Source organism: Carcharhinus amblyrhynchos, chromosome 17, assembly GCF_965287045.1.
Source record: "Carcharhinus amblyrhynchos chromosome 17, sCarAmb.v2.hapA, whole genome shotgun sequence".
Lineage (NCBI taxonomy): Eukaryota > Metazoa > Chordata > Chondrichthyes > Carcharhiniformes > Carcharhinidae > Carcharhinus > Carcharhinus amblyrhynchos.
Window position 1 is genome coordinate 15,221,187 of NC_137340.1, and position 13,847 is coordinate 15,235,033.

At 38.6% G+C, this 13,847-nt stretch overlaps 1 protein-coding gene across 3 annotated transcripts in view; it reads left to right on the forward strand.

The window, feature by feature from the left end:
* Positions 1–13,847, forward strand: part of tbc1d12b (TBC1 domain family, member 12b) — a 95,583-nt gene that overhangs the window by 22,124 nt on the left and 59,612 nt on the right. The window contains exon 1 of one of the 3 annotated variants that reach the window (XM_080205529.1): positions 4,286–4,337. The exons of the other annotated variants lie outside the window; for them this stretch is intronic. The gene's annotated coding sequence lies outside the window, so the exon portion shown is untranslated. Of the gene's footprint in view, positions 1–4,285; positions 4,338–13,847 lie in introns of those variants that run through there. 3 annotated transcript variants of the gene reach the window in all.

Genomic DNA, 13,847 nt, shown 5'->3' on the forward strand with positions numbered 1-13,847 from the left:
CTATCAGTATCTAATAAGTGCCTACAAAAACCTGACAAGATCATTGTAGATAATGCACTCTACCCATCAAACATAAAGCAGCAACAACCCCGGAGATTAAACATTCCTATGAAAAGCATTTGATACTTGGTTTGAAAATGAAATGGAAACTAATTAGGACTGTCAGAAATCTTCATTCCTTTTTGTTTCAGCCCTGTAATTTCTGTAATGTTTGCTGGAATTAGATATCTTTCATATAATTCTACTGAAAATAAAGTCATGTAGCAATTTGACAGCAATGTATTTGTAAAATGTTAGTCATCCAGTTGAAGTAGAAGTATGAATAATAAGGTTTCTTGATCAGCAAATGTCTGTTTCAACACTCCGCCATATTTTTGGTTTTGAAGTCTGCTGATTTGAGTGAATTAGCTTGTATTTCAGCTGGAACTATAGAATGATTGGACTTTTGAAATAAGTTGAATTTGTGTATGCAGCCTGAAGTTAATGATTTTGTTAATTTATGTTTCAATCTTCTCAAAATACTATGAGCAACAGTAATGGATCTCTCTTGGAGAAACTGGTGTACAGTCTGCAACATATTTATTTTTCTCAGCCTGGTTTGCAGCTATTTGTAATCCTTTTGATGTACTCCAGCAGTTATTTCCTGTGTCTGATTTCAAGCCCATGGATCAGTGTTCCAACTTTCCGAAGCCTTTGTTTTGAGAACCTTTTCCATGTCTCAAAGTTTAGCCTTTTGACTTTATTTCTTCAGACTAATTTTTTTTCAGTTAGCGATGTCTATTTACTGTATTATGCTATGCCCCAGTTCACAATAGACCTTTACAAACATTCCCCTTAAGTTGAGCAGTAGCCTGGTTTGTATGATTTTACACTTCAGTAACTACTCGTTTCTACATTCTTCCTGAATACATTTTCAGTAATGTAGATCCTTGTATCATTGTAGAAAGGCCTTGTAAAGAAACTGGTGCACAATAAGGCAGTAACAAAACAGTTCCATATCTCAATTATATTTTGAGGTGAGATGGAGAATGATTTTTTTTCTAGGAATGGTAGTGGAGTTTCATCTTCTGCAAAAGCTTTTCCTTCAATGTCAATATTTCTGTTGTGTTGTGTATTGTGTAAGTGAAGACGTAACAATGTTGGCCTTGGATGTTTTGTAAACTGCTAAGGAGTAATGACAAAGCACTGCATTTTTCTTCCTGATTTATTGAAGAGATAGAAAAGTAGAGATAATTGGCTTGTTTTTCAGTTATTTGCAGATTTTCGTTTGCTTGTGAGTAATATAACTGGCTAAGTATGCTTGCCTAAGGTCTGTTTGTCATTTTGTTTGAACAGGAAATAAAATTTTGGGGTAGCCAATTTTAACTATGACCAAATATGTATATTTTAAAAATTGTGCAAGGGAATGCCCAGACTTTGAATGCAGAGTGTGCATGGAAATAATTATGCTGTGGTGTACTGTCATGTCACTCTGAACCAAATAAAATAAACGGAACAAAGATGTTGACTTTCAGGAAGCTTTGCAACATATTTGCTTTCTAATTGCAAATACTTTATAATTGAGTCAACTTGAGACGTCACAGCTCTCAAAGTCTCTGTAATATGATTGGCTCAGATTTCATATTCATGAAATAGCAACAAATCTCAGACCACAATTTAGCAATCAAAATGGGATAAGTGGGAACAAAATACCAGTGAGAAACTGCATAAAAACAATGAACAAAAAAAATCAATAAGTATTAAAGTATCCTATGGAGACAAGAATAGTGAAACTAATGAAATCACCAAATATTTTTGAATATTTAGCTGCTTTTTGATTTCTTTGAGATAGAAATGAGTCATAGCATAAACCTTCAAATATGTTGAAATTTACCATTGCAATTATATTAATTTACAATGCCTACAGTGTTTTCCACCAGAATCTTGTGCATCTTTGAGAAGCCTGAACTTGTTTTCTGTAGATGTCAGTTTTAAAAGATCTCAGGACTCTCTTGATTAGACACTACAATGCAGTACAGGCCCTTCGGCCCTCGATGTTGCGCCTACCAGTGGAACCAATCTAATGACCCTCTAACCTAACCTATTCCAATATTATCCATATGCCTATCCACTGACCATTTGAACGCCCTTAAAGTTGGCGAGTCCACAACTACTGCAGGCAGGGCGTTCCACACCCTTACTACCTCTGAGTAAAGAACCTACGTCTGACATCCGTCCTATCCATCCCTTAATTTAAAGCTATGTCCCCTCGTGTTACCCATCACCATCTGAGGAAAAAGGCTCTCACTGTCCACCCTATCTAACCCTCTGATCATCTTGTATGCCTCAATTAGGTCACCTCTTAGCCTTCTCTAACGAAAATAACCTCAAGCCCCTCAGCCTTTCCTCATAAGACCTTCCCACCATACCAGGCAACATCCTGGTAAACCTCTGCACCCTTTCCAATGCCTCCACATCCTCCTTATAATGCGGCGACCAGAACTGTACGCAATACTCCAAGTGCGGCTGCACCAGAGTTCTGCACAATTGCAACGTGACCTCACGGCTCCAAAATTCAGTCCCTCTACCAATAAAAGCTAACACACCGTACGCCTTCTTAATAACCTTATCAACCTGGGTGCCAGCTTTCAGGGATCTATGCACATGTACACCGAGATCTCTCTGCTCGTCAACACTACCAAGAGTCCTTCCATTAGCCCTATATCCTGTACTCCTGTTACTGTTAGCAAAGTGAATCGCCTCACACTTTTCTGCATTAAACTCCATTTGCCACCTCTCAGCCCAGCTCTGCAGCTTGTCTATGTCCCTCTGCAAACTGTAACATCCATTCTCACTGTCTACAACTCCTCCAACTTTGGTGCCGTCAGCAAATTTACTAATCCATCCTTCTACACCGTCATCTAGGTCATTTATAAAAATGACAAACAGCAGTGGCCCCAAAACAGATCCCTGAGGTACACCACTTGTAACTGAACTCCAGGTTGAATATTCCCCATCAACCAACACCCTTTGTCTTCTATCAGCTAGCCACTTCCTGATCCAAACTGCTAAATCACCCTCAATCCCATGCATCTGCATTTTCTGCAGTAGCCTACCATGGGGATTAGACTAAATTACATTGTTCTGAGGTATTTATCAACTTAAAACCGAATAAGTTTTGAGAGTTGAGGCAATTTTTGAGTAGAAAAATAGATTCACACTGGAGTTCACTGTTTACTGGTTCAAGGATTTTCCACCCCAGTCTCACTCCTTATCCTCTCTCCGGAAAACTACACGACTTGCTTACAGTTTATTCCCAATAAATACTGACCATGGTTCAAGTATTTGGAATTCTTCGGCCATCTTGCATTATCTTTCAGGTTGATCAAGTGAACATGTTAACCATTTACGGCTATAACTAAGATTTTGAGCCACACTACTTCTCCATCACACTTAAGACATATTACCCTTTCCCTGCTATTTTTCTGCCTCCTGCTTATCTCACTACTCTTTAACAACCCTTTCCATTTCAGAGGAAAGGTGCTACATTTACTGTTTTTCAAATACGTTATTCCTCACAATATATAGTAGCATTTTTACATTACTAAGGATGAAAATATATTGGTGCACAACAGTGAATACTTCTACACGTTACTTGTTTTTTTAGCAGATTGAAGTTAACTATTGAATTATTGCCTGAATGAAATGGACTTTTCAGCTTTTTGCCTTCCTTATATTACCTAATTGGGCTTGAGACTTGTACTTATTAATGTCGTGCATCTATCTAACCTATACCAAACATTTCATGGCAGAGTGTGTGGTATTACTTAACGTTTGTTGGTTTCCTAAACCATTCAACATTTTAGTGCTTCTGATAGTTTTTACTGCAAGCACAGAAATATAGTAGTTTAATTGCTGTGCTTGATCTTAGTGGTGTGTGATAAATAATAGTTGTTGTAGAATATCCCCTTTAAATGGTTGACAGAGGTGAAGGACTAAGGCACAAGTGCAAAAGACCACACATCTTAAATAGTATTGATTAGGTATGGACCGATTAAAGTTAAAAGAATTATGTATTTAGGATTAAGAGAACTCTGGAGTTTGACAGATTTAAGGCTCTGGGGAAAAATAATTCAGTCTGCGTAAGGCAATATTTTTGGGGCTGAAGAGATACAAGAAAGAAACAAGTGGGACAATGAGCTTAACAGTTTTGCCTAAAGCAGAAAAACTTGAAAGGTAGTGACTATTGTAAACTTATTTGAACTTGTTCTTCCACAGGAAGCCTTGCAATTCATTTGAGGCAATTTGAGCCACCTTTGATACATGCCAAGACCCTAAAAATTGATTTGGCGAATAAGGTACATTTTTGTTCATGCATTTAGGAAGTCTGTGGGTATTCTGAAACATTCCTGAAATTTTCCTAATATTGTACGTGCTACAAATCTCAATGCTCTGAAATTATGTTGGACAAATCTAGACTGTCTACATATTTATAGATAATTTCTGTCTATGTTGACAGTGACATTACCCTGTCCAGCTGAAGTGGATTAATACTTTTCAGAGTAGGGATCAAAGAAATTGCATATAATATGTATGGTATAATGTATAATTTCAATTTAGTGGCTGATTTACTAAATGGTATATATCTGAGACACTCAAAATAAGGAATTTATCTTTTGTTGCAAAGGTATAAACTTGATTTTAAAAAGCTCTCAAAAATAGAACATTCAGGCATCTTTAATGTCTCAATGGAATTTGGTTCTAGAACAAGTCAGTTTTCCTCTGACATGATCAGGGGAGTGTGCCCAATATGCCCACACATGCATATGTGGGTGCCCGCACTGTTCCTGGCCTATGTAGAAGCCAAGGATCTATGTGATAGCTAATTTTTTTATGAACCTTGGTTTTATAAAATTTCTTTAAACTAGCATTGTTGCTTTTTGACTTCCAGAGTCAGGCCTGATGTTTCATTAGAAAAGGTAAGTACAGTTTTCTAGCTATGTTGATTGTTGTACATATGCTGGCTACCTCCACCTATTTGGTTCTTTGTGTGCACCCATGCCTTGTGTGGGTTATGTATATTCCTTCCTATTTCTCTAGGTTTTGGAGCTTCTTTAATGTGAATTGAGCTGTCAATTTGGAGCACTAAATCCACTGTTTTCTCAGTATTATGTCCTTGTTTGTTCAACATGCCTCATCCATCAAACAATAAATGTGGGATTTACTAACAAACTGCATCATTCATATCTCTGGAATATGGCAGTTTTTAAAACGTTTAAATGTTCACAATCTCAGGAGTGTAGCCATTCATTCAATAATAATCCAACATGATGCATCATATAAGAGGACTAATGGAAAGAGAAATACAGATTAAAAAAAAATATATACAACTAGATTCAAGAAGCTAATGTCTGAGCTTAGTTTATCAACTTGAAAAATAATTTCTAAGCAGGCTAGCTGCCTAACTTTGTAGGTAGCATTTCAACAGTGGTCCTATTTTAAAAATATTTAATTGGCTGTCGAGCACCAATAAAAAGGGCAACCTGAAATCATGAAATATGCTGTATAATTAAGCTTATGATTAGATTGAAGTGTGGCTGGTAATTTTCTGATACAAAAGTTCATTTTTTTAATGTTGCAGAAACCGCTTGAAGATGTGGTACCCTTCCTAGAGCGGATACATTAGCAAGATTAGCAAGACCATCCCTGCACTTGCAGAATCATTAGTTTTTGAAAATTGAAAACAGGCTGGGATGGTTTGGAGTTCTATTTCATTTACTGCTTTTACTACATGAAGGCAGTTTGCTGGTTTGTGGTCAGGTTGTAGGGCTGGTTAATGCCGTGTTACAATGAAAAATGCATTTTACTCAGTTTGTATGCTTGTGTGGAGCCAACGCTGCTATCGTGGGACAATTGAGAAATGAGCCAGCACCATCTTTGTTAAAGCGGTCAGCGTCCAATGAAGAATTTTTAAGAGGGGCTTTTACAGCAGGTGTATAATAGATTGCAAAACTAATTGCATACAAATTAATTGTGCAATTCCTGCCGGTCTTATCTTACATATTTTGCTTTTCTGAAAATTAGCTATATTGCACAATTATTTTTGTCTCCGGTGCCAGAAAATAAATATTTAGGACAGTCAAAGGAGTATCTTAGACTAAAATTCATTTTTTTAGTGATAAAGGCTAAAAAATTCAGGTGGCTTTCCTCTACCTGATAATTAAATGGAGAAATCTGACTGACTTAGGCTAACCCCACTGATAAAATAAGATGAATATCATTCATCAAATATTTATGTTATCACCAGAAATTTATATCGTCATGTAGGAAAATATTTGAAATGAAATGTGTCGCAGCTTGGTTACCAAAAAGAAGAGGCTGTTTATGGTTAGCCATCTTCCTTCATAAGAACTCACTTCTAAGGTTCTGTTACAGTGATAGTATTGCAAACTTTAGTTTTATTTCATCCTCTGATAAAAGTGACCTGATATCGAGTATACCTACAGTTGATGTGATGTGTATACCTAGTTTATGACCGTGTACTTTAAATCTAGCTTCTTGTTTTCATGTGTCGTTAAACCTATAGCCGTGGCTGATTTAAACTGTAAGCAGTTTGGCAGCTATATCAGCTTTGAACTTGTGGGCTTTTGCCAGCTTTGTAGGGAGAATTCGGATGTCTCTGCTCCATTGTGCAGTGCAGCATCATAACTTTCCGGTTTTTCGTAGATACTGTTGTGTGTAGGAGATCTGGAAACTAAGTGTTTTCAGCACCATTGAGATGTGATATTATGCTGCTAAGAATTGCTTCAAGTTTAGATTTTGATCTTGTTAGCAAGGTGCTATAGAATATGACAACTCAATATTCCTTTATGGCTTTTACCCTTTAAATTTCACTAATCCAATTTCTGAATTTACTGATCAAATCTGAATTTTGTCTATGACATTGCAGCTGAAGTGTTCAAAGTTATTAGACAGCATGTGGTTACATTTGTAAATGTAAATTTATAGTAGAATTATATTTTGTCTTTTTTAAAGTAGGCAGATCAGAGTAAACAAAATACAAACAAATGTTTCTTACGTCTAATACTTAAAATTGTTCCTGATATTCTTTTTTCAGCTGCCCAGACCCTAAGCTCTGGAATACCCTTGTTAAATCCCTCTGCCTTTTCATCCATCTCCTCCTGTAAGATGCTCGTTAAAATATGTACCTCTATGATCAAGCCTGGCCTGATGTGGCTTGCTGTCAAGTTTTTTTTTATGATAATGCTCCTCAGAAGTGCTTTGGAACATTTTACAGTATTAAAGGTACTATATAAATGCAAGTCGTTGTTGAAATTGTGTTACTTGATTAACATTGCTTTCATTGTTCCTGGTGGGACATCAGAAAAGAGACATTGAGGTGGAAACAGAGGGCCAGTGAGGGCTGTTCTTTCAAAAATCATCATGTAGTGTTGTCTGTTTCTCTTAGATCTATAAAAGGTCATTAAATAAGCTTGGCTCAATTAACATTTCCTGAGAAGTTCAAACTTTTGATGGATGATTGCTCTGTACTGGGAGCCATACGAAAATGTGATTTAGATTGTAAACTTTGATCCTGACTGTCTCATTAGTAGTTACCGAGAAAAGGTTTGAGGGTTTGTAGGCATTTGGTAGTTTCTCTGCGTGGTATTTCTGTATAAATTGGACATTCAGGGATTTTATGCACTTAGTGATTTGTATGTTTAACTTGCTAATCACATGTGCTAAGTGCATGCTGTACGATAATGCCTCAGCCAATCAGCACCAGGGTCAGTTTTGCTCAGTTGGCTGGACAGTTGGTTTGTGATGCAGAGTGGTGCCAACGGCGCGGGTTCAATTCCCACACGGGCTGAGATTATTCAAGAAAGCCCGCCTTCTCAACCTTACCCTCGCCTGAGGTGTGGTGATCCTCAGGTTAAATAACTGAGTGGGAGAGCAGCATCTTGGACAATGGTGACTTTATCTTTTATCATGCGTTATAAATTGTTGCTCCTTTTAAAAGCTTTGCGTTTTTTAAAGCAGTACTTATTATTTGATCAAATATTTTTATCCTTTTGAGTTTGGAAATGCTGTGTTTTCATTTTTAAATGCAAAATCCATACAGCTTTGAGAATGAGGAATACAGCAACAAACAGAATTAATATTTTGTTTACTGTGCTGCACCAGCTGAGGCCATTTCTATCTCAACTCTTGCTGATCCCAGGAGAAAATGAATTTTACAGATATTTCCTAAATGATATGGGCTATAAAACATAATTATTCTTTCAGGATGTCGGCATCACTAGTAAGGGCAGCATTTGTTCCCCATATGTAATTGCCCTTAAAGTTGCTTTGGGTCCGGAGTCACGTGGAACCAGGTAAAGTTAGCAGATTGCCATCCTTAAAGGACATTAGTGAACAAAATAGATTTTTACAACAATCGATGTTGGCTTCATGTCACCATTTAAAGCTAACCTTAAATTCCAGATTTATTAAACTAATTTAAATTCCACCAGCTGCCACAATGGGATTTGAGCCCATGTCCCAGAACATTAGCCTGGGTCTCTGAATTACTGGTCCAGTGACATTACCACAACACTGACAGCTCCCCTGAAAATTAAGAGCTTTAAAAAGTTTGTAGTTTTGATTAGTCTGCCAAAAAACTAGTGCCAGAAGTTGGTCTGTGACCAGAGTTCCCTCAAGGCAAGTTCTCAGTCATGGTGCTAGCTCAGTGTGTGAGGTGAAGATTTAAAAAAATGCAATTAGAATATTTTCTACCTCATGCATTTCGCGTAGCAGGTTCAACCAAATGGATTATCTGAGATCACAGTTGAGTATCCTATGCTAGATATTCTGTAATAGATCAGATTTGAACAAAAAGAACAAAGAACAACCCAGCACGGGAAACAGGCCCTTCGGCCCAACGAGCCCGCACCGCCGCATCACCCTACACCTATTCTACCCTGCATGTCTACGAATGGAACCCTACTCAGTCAGATTCAGGGAAGAAATAGTGTCAATTTGGTAAAATTTGTTATCTTTACTCACCATTCCTACAACATGCAGCTTTGATCAGTTTATGGTTTGGCGTCAGTTTTTAGTTCTGTCAGTGAAATTGAAAGCAATCTGCCTGTGCTCACCAGAATTCTAGAGGCCTTCAAATCAAGTTAACTAGGTAGATATTTAGCTGCAGATGCTGAATTTAAAGAAAAATCCCAAGGCACCAATGCAGTGTCGCCTGTCAAGTGATAACTAAACATTTTTAAACAATTGAAACTAGAATTACATCTTTGGAGTCTGCGCATAATTTGTTGCATCCATTATGAGTCCATTCTGCTGCAAAGCAAGGTAACAATCAGTGGCTGAAAAACGATTATTCAGAATACTGGAATCACCTACGTTGTGTTGATTTTGAAAGACAGGAAAATGAGGTCGCTTCTGATTCTTATTATCTGCGCCACTCAACGTTTGCACCTTTATACATTTGGTCAGGCATGCAAATAGGCTTTTTCTCAGAGGGGAGCAGAGATTAATTCTATTCACTAGAATAGTAACGATGTTATTTTATAAATGCTCTAGATTTCATGCATATATTTTACTTTTCCATTCCCATTTTGAAAAGGGTGAGTTGCGCACAATTGGATGTTGAAAGATATACTATTTCATTTGACATTGTTTGCTGCCTTCATATTCTCCCATTAGTGTTTGTGAACAGAAAAACTAGGAATAGACCACCTGGTCATTTGAGCCTGTTCCGTATTCAATGTCTGATCGGAATGTAACCTCTTGCCTCTTCCTGGTAACCTTTCATCCACTTGTTTATCAAGAATCTGTCAACCTCTGCCTTGGAAACATTCAAAGATGGATTTCTGAGGAAAGGAATTCTCAGGTCTTCAATGTTTTAATAATGTCGCCTCTTTCTCTTCTAAACTCCAGCTGACAAAAGCATAGCCGGTCCAACTTTTCTCGTAAGAAAGCCTGCCCATTCCTGGCATTAATCCAGTAAACCTTCTCTGAAATGATTCTGATGCATTTACATCTTTCCATAAATCTAGAGACCAGTACTGCAGAGTATTCCAAGTCTGGTCTCACCAGTGTCCTATACAACTGAAGAATAACATCCTTACTTTTATATTCAATTAATAAACTATAACATTCTATTAAATTTGCTGTATCAGCATACTAGTTTTGTGATTCAGAAACTAGAGTACCCAGATCCTTCTGAACTTCAGTTCTGCAATGCATCACCATTTAGATAATATCCTTTGTTATTGTTCCTGCCAAAATAAACAATTTCACCTTTGTCCACATTTCCAGATCACTTGCCAGATCTTTGCTCACTTGCTCGGTCCATCCATATCCCCTTGTAGCCTGTTTGTTCTCTTCACAACATTCCTGCTTAACCTTGTATCAGCAAATTTAGCAACCATGCATGCCTTTGACCCTTTCATCCAAGTAATTTATATAAATACTAAAAAGTTGATGGTCCAGCACTGATCTGTGAGGCACCACTAGTTACATCCTACAAAACAGAAAAAGACCCATTTAAGGTTATTCTCTACTTCCTGTTAGCTAGCCAATCTTCTAAGCATGCCAATGTGTTTACTCCTCTCCTCTCCTCCCCCCCCCCCCCCCCCCACCACCACCACCACCACCACCACCACCACCACCACCACCACCACCACCACCCGACAGTTGAATCATCAACTGTTGTCGTGTTTTAAAACGAAAGTACTGCAATAACGGCACAAAACATTTGAAGCCAGAATGCTATAATGTGCCTAACTGGAAGATGAGGTACTTATGTTGAACTTAGTTGAAACAGTGTGTTAGGCAGAAGAGTGGGACAGGAAATTACATTAACCAGTGAGGCTTGGGACTAAATGGAGGTGTTCTGCAAAGTCACCCAATCTGTGTTTGTCCTCCCTGGAGTAAAGGAAATCGCATCATGAGCAGCTAATACTATGCTAAATTAAAAGTCCAAATAAATCAGCTGATTCCTGTGGACCTTCCAAAATATTTCATGGCTCACTTGCTTTATTTCTGCGCTTCTGGAGATTCCGTAAATGTCTAAGTTTTGCATGTTTATTGATGTCTTTTCTTTTACTTCACAGGTGATTCGGTCCGCCTTGTTGACCAACAAGGGGCATACACGCGGTGGGTCGTGCGAGGGCTGCTCTTGGATGTTGCTTCGAGAGTTGCCTAGTGCTTCACGTCGTTAGTGTACGCTTAAACTGGACCATCTGACGGGCAACGTGACTGCTCAGTGACTATCACTGTTTGCTGTGCAGATACATAGATTTGGGCCGGTGTCTGTGGCAGTTTGCACGTTTTCTCTGGGTGCTCCGGTTTCCTCCCACGTCCCAACAACGTGCTCTTAGGCTGATTGGTGTAACAAATTGTCCCTAAATTAGTCTTCCCTTAATCTTCCCCAATAGGTGTAGACAAAGGTCATGGGTAGAGGAGGGCACTCAATGTTAAAATGGCAGCACAGGCTCATTGGGCCAAAGGGCCTGTTTCCCATGCTGTGTTGTCCTTTGTTCAATCACTGTTTTACCTCAAAGGTGTATTTGGAATTTTGAGCACGGGAAGGGAGAGATAATGGATGCAGATTCTGCACTTGAATGACAAGGTACAGATGAAAGAAAGTGGATCTTGGGGATGATTGGGAAACGAATCCAGATGTTGCTGAGGAAACGGTCCCATGGAATGATGAAAGGGGAGGGAGAAGATGTATTTGGTGGTGGCAAAAATGATGATAATGTGAAATGTGGACCCTAGTGAGGCAGAAGATGACCACAAGGCAAATTAGATTGTGGTTCTAGAAGTGTGTTCTGGGACTTGCATTCAGTTTGTTGGGTGATGTCACCCAAGACTGCTGGGTCTCTGCAAGACAACCAGTTGTCTAATGGTAATTAATAACAGATGCATATTGCTCTCTTATAAATATGTTTTCCGTAGATCTCTTCAATAGCACCGTTCATTACCATAAGCAGATTCCAAATCCGTGTTCGAGTTGATTCACGTGGTCTAATAATTTGATGTGCAGCAGTGTAACCTAGCAGTCTCCCCTTGTTATTTGAACTAAGTAGCTATGAATTTTGGCAGGAAACAGGTAGGTTTAAGTGATCTCTAGTTGTATTGAAAACAAAATGAAAACAAAATACAAGTAGCAAGATTGTCAGGCGTCTGAAGAAATTGAGGCATGAATGACCATATCAAAAAAACTGTTTACAGGAGGTCAGTGGTGTTGTAATAACTTCCAAAGGCAAGGAATTTGAGAAGTAGTGACAGCTGGTATCAAAAACTATAACTGCTAGAGCCCTTATTGGAGAAACAAAGCTAGTTTCCCATCCAACAGTCATCAGGTCAACTCCATCTCACTTTAGAGAGGCCTGTTCCATCTATGATCACAGCCACAGAGACTTGTTCCATCTAACATTTAGAACCATGGCAGATTGCAGACATTCTCCTCTTAAAAAATAGTTTTGTGCCTTCACTGAACCAGGAAAAGGCATTTTCCCAGACTGTCATCTGAGCTGTGTTGTGGTAATTATTTGACGGAGTTGCTAAATTTGGATGTTATTTGGGAAAAGGGGTGTCTGAGTTAAGGGAAAATGGTATAACCTTAGGAACAAAGAACAGAGAAAATTACAACACAGGAACAGGCCTTTCGGCCTTCCAAGCCTGCACCGACCATGCTGCCTGACCTAACTAATATACCCTATGCTTCCGGGGACCATATTCCTCTATTACTATCTCATTCATGTACTTGTCAAGATGCTACTTAAAGTCACTACTGTATCTGCTTCCACTACCTCCCCGGGCAATAAGTTCCAGGCATCCACCACTTTTTTTTAAAAAGAAATCTGCCCCGTACATCTCTTTTAAAATTTGCTTCTCGCACCTTAAACCTATGCACCCTAGCAATTGCTTCTTCCATCCTGGGAAAAAGCTTCAGACTATCCACTCTGTCCATGCCCCTCAATCTTGTAGACTTCTATCAAGTCTCCCCTCAACCTCCGTTGCTCCAGTGAGAACAAACCAAGTTTCTCCAACCTCGCCTCTTGGCTAATGCACTCCACACGAGGCAACATCCTGGTTCATCTTTTCTGTACCCTCTCCAAATCCTCCACATCTTTCTGGTAGTGTGGTGACCAGAATTGAATACTATATTTTAAGTGTGGCCTCACTGAGGTTCTATAAGACTTGCCAATTTTTAAACTCAGTACCCCAGCCGATGAAGGCAAGCATGCCACATACCTTCTCCACCTGCATTGCCACTTTCAGCGACCTGTGTACCTGAACAATAGGTAATTTCAGATAAAATGTGTCATTAATGTATTAAGAGTCATAGTGTATATTAGTCTTTCTTGTTGTGTTTTTCTTTATAAATGCTCTACGTTAATCATTTACACAATTACTGGACTGGTTCCTCATTGGATTGTATATTGTTCCACACATCATTCCAAATAAATATACACCACAGAACCAGTATTTTAAGTAATCCTTTGGGAATTTGAAAGACTCGTGGGTAACATCAGTGGGGTTCTTAAGTGTGCTTTTGAGAGTGGAATTCTGAAACACTCGTGATAATCATCTGGGGGGGAGGGGTTGACTTGGAGGAGAAATCCATGGAAGATTGAGTGGCATCTGTTGAGTTGTAGGGATGTGTTCACCGAGAACATAAATAGCATAATGAAATACTTTGTACTATCATCCCTTAAAATCTGAACATTTGTAAAGAAGTGGAAGTGACGTAGTATTGTACTATCGTTAAGCCTTTCATGTTTTCTAGATGTTTTTGTTGTTAAAAGCTAATTGATAGCCCTCCTCCATTTTAGTAAAAGTAACGAACATTGAAGTCAGGT